The following is a 6,000-nucleotide window of genomic DNA, read 5'->3' as shown; positions in this document are numbered from 1 at the left end:
GGGGATTTTCTAAGTCTAAGAAATTGAATCTTGTCCCAAAATAGGGTAGGGGTCAATAATCTGTAATCTTTTGCGATGCAGACTTTGACCCCTAAACTCTGAGGGAATCCATTTGCACATTTGGTATCTAAGTAACTTGGATAATATCAACTCCTTCCATCTTTTGAGGTTTATATGAGTGTTAAAGATGAAAAACTAATTCAATTAGAGAATTGGCTTGGAGTAATTTATTATGATTCACATTTTTTGAAACTTATTTATACATGTATGTATGAATGATAACTTTTGTTTGCAAGATTTTGTCGAAGAAAAAATCATCTTCTTGATTGTAGTATGACATCAATCAAGAAAGCACGTGGATTATGTGTTTACATCGTGTCTTCATCATGTATTCGTGCATTCATGTGTTTGCTTCATGTTTTCATGTATTGATGTGTCTACTTTTTGTTTATGTGCATTAATATGTATACTCTATAAATCCTTTAGGTGTTATTACATCCTAATACATGCTTTGTATTTTGAATCCATGAGAAATATTTGTATGAATTGTGATTGCTTTAGGACAAGCTATTTTGGGAGGGAAGCACGGTCATGTCCCCCACTTAGAACTATAATTTCCTCCTTTGGGAGAAAGGTTTAATAAATAATAAAGATATTAAATAATATCAACAAACATTATTGACTAGTAATGTAATAAAAAATGAATATAATGTATTAATAAAGTATGATATAATATTATATAGAATATAACATAGAATTTATATCAATATAATAAGATTATATTTTAATATATATACTAAATAGTAATACATCAAATATTATCATGATATAAAATTGATATTAGGATTATATAAAAAATAATTAATTAAATGAGTGATAAATAATATTATTGAAAATGATATAATATAAATTAATTCTGTAACACATAGTTTAACTAGTATTGAATCACAACATAATAAAATTAAAAATTAAACTAAGGACATCAACAAAGTCACAACCCTCTACACATGATAGCTATATAAGAGATGTCAAAATAATTATGGAAGATTATGGAAGATGAACACAATATGTATATTTAAAATTGAGAATGATGAAATGGGGACATTACAACATCTTTATGATGTAAATTAAATAATAGAAAAGGATGGAATTAAATCATATGGCTAAAAACTATGTTTTTTCTTATATTCTATTTATAGTCTTGTGATGTTTATTTTGGCATGCTCATGAAGAACAATTGTGGGTGTAGATAAGGAAATGAAAGTGGTGGGAAGTGGTTGCAAAAGCCATAATTTGTAGTTTGTAGCAATCAAAATGACCAATTTTAGGGTTCCTTTGGCTCAGTAATTGGGTAACGCATGAGTGGTAATGTGACATTTTGTTAACTATGAATATGTTACGGTGATTAGGTATAGGGTAAGGTGTGGTTGAGTGGGATGCTTTGCTAGGTATAGTAAGATGAGATTGATTAAGGCAAGGGACTATATATTTTAATTAAAATGACCCAATCATCACCTTTTATACCTAGTTAGCTAGTCCACAATAAAAATAAGTTCTTTAAATACATTACAAAACCAAGGCAATAGTATGCTAACTTAGTTTGTTAAGGTATTCATTGGATACATTACTAATCTAAGGATGCACAATGTTTTCCTAGTTTTCTAATGTATTAACTAAATATATTACAAAACTAACTTAGACATGTGAACCATGAGCAACAAGTTATTAATTTAATACATTACAAAACAAAGTCAATAGTATTCATTAAATACATTACAAAACTAACTTAGACATGTCGACCATGAGAAAAAAGTAAACCATGGGCACACTGCAACTAGATATATACTAAGTATATACAGTGTAAAGTTTGAATTAGTATATGCATTCCCTAGTTCAAATTAAAAAATGCATTATTAATTAGTCATTCCCTTTACATAATAAAAGGAATATGGTCCTACAATAACATCATATAATTGAACATATCATGATTCTCATCCAAAAATATAGGTACAAATGGGTGAATGTTGAACATAGAAGAAAACCAAAATCAAGTAAATCATCCCAAAAATAATTGGCAATAGTTTGTAAGTAGGTAAATCTACACATCCCATAACTCTACAGATGTGAATTTTTATTGACAAAAAGGGCTACTCCATAGAAGTAGTCTACGATTACATTTTTTCTTAGATGATGTGAAAAAATCTCCATGTTAGCATTGAAGATTGCAAAGTAATTATAGTTATTGCAACATAGATTTGTGAGCATCTCACATGCTTCCACCATAAGATCTTCATAACCCTCTTTTTCAAAATTGAATTTTTTTCCCAAGTCTTCAATAGATTTTGCGAGGATCAATATTATCAATGCCCTCAATAATTTTTTCCCGATTTGACGAAACCACAATTTGGCTACCAAAGTCCAACACCCAGTTAATTCTACTAGTAGCTTGATAGAAAAGACAAGCTCGTAGATGGGGGCCACCTACATTGTGTCATACAAGATAAAGAGAACATCCTTTATATCATCATCTTGCATGATAAATATTTTGGAGCATTGTTGTTCCAATGACTCCTGATAAGAAACCTGTTATCGAATACCCAAAGTTCAATCCATAAAGAACACCTAAAACAAAGTAACATTTATGAAAATAATAAATATGTATGGCAGTAAGAATAAATATGTTGAATATTTTGAAATAAGAATTACAAAAATTGTGAACATAGGACAAGCAATACAAGGTGCAACTGTGGTGACATTGTTACGTAATACATATCAATTTACATACAATAACCATGGGTATTATTTGATTGAATTACAAAAGCTGGATAGCAATGTGAAATTAGAGATTACAATGAAAATAACTGAACTAGATTGACAACTACATTAAATCATTGACTACATCATAAAACTATTTATGCTCTATGTAGATTTACTTTTTTTTAATTTACTCATTGACAACAATGTGAAAATTGAGAGTAAATGCGAGACGTAAGACTATGAAGCTTAAATGAATACATAAATAATTTCAATTTGAAGGCATGAAATAACTTAAGTAGATTGACAAGTAGATTTTATTAATAAATGAATCACATAACTAATTGTGTATAATGTAGAGTTAGTTTTGTAATGTACTCATTGACAAAATTATATAAATGAACAGGAAATAAATGGGTATTCATTGGGAACATTGCAAAAGTAAGATAGCAACGTGAAATTTGAGAGCGTGATGAAAGAGCATGAGTAGACTAAGAAGTACATTTAAATTGGATTGAATGTGTTAGAAAACTATTTGTACAAAATGTAGAGTTAGTTTTGTAACTTACTCATTGACAACATTACAAAACCAATTTGATAATGTGAGACATGAGAGTATAAAGTTTGCATGAATACATAAATACTTTCAATTTTAAGACAACAAATAACTTAACTAGATTAACATGTAAATTTCATTAGTGATGGTTACATTACATAAATAAGTGTGCAAAATACCAAGTTTGATTTGTAATATATTAAGTGAGAACATTATATAAAACAACATGGAATTGTTGGGTATTCATTTAAAACTTTAGAAACACAAGACAACAATGTGAAATTCAAGAGTATATGAAAGACAACTTTAATAGATTAACAAGAACATTTCATCAGTGAATACATCACATAACTAATTGGACACTATGCAAAGTTAGTTTTGCAATGTGCTCATTGACAACATTACAAATCTAATAAACCCAACAAAACTCTAATGTTGTTAATGAATTTAAAGAGAAACCAATAGTACACACATCTAAGCCCATATTTATTGGATAAAAAAACTATAATAAACGACATGTAATAAAGGCATTTAACTTTGATAGCTCCATTTTTCAATAAAGAGTAAGCTACAGACAATAAGCCATAAAAAGGCATATCAATTTGAACACATGTTAAGCATCACCATAAAGCATTCAGTAAGCATAGATCGTAAGCAACCAAAGTAGTAAAATTGGGGAAAAAACGTGCATTGAATATTATGTAAGTATACAATAACAAGGAATAAGCAAGACAAAGATGAGATTTTGTACCAATCTAAAGAAGATCAAAGAATTTGCAGATTGCAGAGAACAAAACACGAGAAGCCCAACAAGGAAATTTTAAACAATTTTATCTGACATTGTATACTTCTAATATATGAATATGGTTATTGAAGAAATGACATGTCAATTTAAAATTCAAATTGTGGTGTGAAGTAATAAGTCATTTCATATAATGAATTGCATTCAGTGTTTGGTTCATACGATGACTTCTTGATTTTAAATTTGTATTATCTGTCATCTGTTTAATTTAATTCAATCAATGAGATTTTCACCATTACATGAATTGACAATGTGTACTACTTCTTTTCAATCTATTATATTTAAAATATTTCTACACATTACCTTAATTGATTTGAAGTCTACCAAGTGAAACATACAAGTAACAACCAATGAAAATAACCGCAAACACTTATTGAATGATAAAAAAATGAAGGTTATGACTTAACCTTAGACAATAATGCTTGACATTGTACATACATTCGCAAACACACTAAGTTAATGTAAACTTCTATAGTGCCTCTCATGTCTGAAGTCTCTACCTTTTCTATTTTGATTTGAGAGATACTAGATACTCTTATTATTTGTACCTTATGATGACCCAAGGGTCAGATGTTATACTTTGATCCAGTACCATAGATGTTTTACTAGATTATACTATTCAGTTTATCACATTTGCATGTTGATGCTATTTTGAGATGACAATAGATCTATGATGATATTTGGTTATATGGTTGTTGGACATATTTGTTGATTATGTTATGAGATGGATTAAATTATGTTATGGTTATTTACTTCATTCTTGTATCTTTACGCTTTTTGTGAACATGAGTGATGTAAATGGATTAATTAGGTATTTAATGCATTTTGCCTCGACTATGATATTATATGCAATTGCACTTGATCGTGTATTTTATTATGTAGGAATTATATCCCTAGTAGTGGCACATGGAGTTAGTGATTTGGTTGTTCATATTATACCAATGTCATCTCTATATGGTTGATGTATCCTTATTTTAATTATTTTAATTAAAACCTTTCGGTGATTAGTAAACCTGAACTCATCTGCATTATGTGATTAGACCAGTGAGCGTGTCTATGCATTTAGAGGTTCACATTATTGTGAAAGTGTTAAGTGATTTTTTGTAATTTTGGGCTTTTAGGCTTTAAATCTTTTAAGATTTATTTTCTAGCAGCTTTGCCTTAGGTGAATTCCCATTATAGAGAATAACCTATTTTTGTTTGGATCGATTTGGAGTCTAGCTACTCTAGTTCGCTATTTGCCCTAATCAACTATTCACTCAAAAAGTGAATAAGTATTGAAAAAGTGATTTTATTATTCACTTCTCACTTTTTGAAATAGAAAATTTGAGAGCTTTTGAGAATCCTCTTATGAAGGATTCAATTTCTATTCGTTCTAGCTCAAGGAGTTTATGCTTTGCCATCACTTTCAACAGATTTGGTGGGTTATTTATTTTATCACGCAGATTTCAATTTTTGCCCCTTTTGTTGTCAGGTAGGGCCTTCCTGTTTTATTGTTTTTACTCTATTTCAACTTATATTTCTTGTAGTAGTATGTTATGAGGCTGAGAACTTTTCCCCTTTGTTTATGTTTGTGGGTTCTGCCTGGTTGGTCGAGTATGAATGTTTTCCCTTTTTTTGGGATGAGGGTTTGGGGTTTTGAGCCATTATGCTAGGTATTTTTGCATACGGTGTCTGAACTCATTTATTTTTGGATTTTTAGGGTTTTTGTACCCAAAGGTCAAATGGGTTTTAATTTCAAAAAAAAATCAAATTTTGGGGTTTTTACCTCATATTGTGTGTCACCCTATTTTCTTAGGTTTTTTGGGCATGAGTTTGGTCGTGGACCTTGACGATCCATTTGGATGTCAGTCAGACCTTTATTGCATTTTTATGTTGCATTGGGATG

This window comes from Cupressus sempervirens, chromosome 1 (assembly GCF_028749045.1).
Source record: "Cupressus sempervirens isolate cs-2001-9-10 chromosome 1, ASM2874904v1, whole genome shotgun sequence".
NCBI classification, from domain to species: Eukaryota; Viridiplantae; Streptophyta; class Pinopsida; order Cupressales; family Cupressaceae; genus Cupressus; species Cupressus sempervirens.
The sequence above is the reverse complement of the archived record's forward strand: the minus strand, read 5'-3'. Positions refer to the sequence as shown.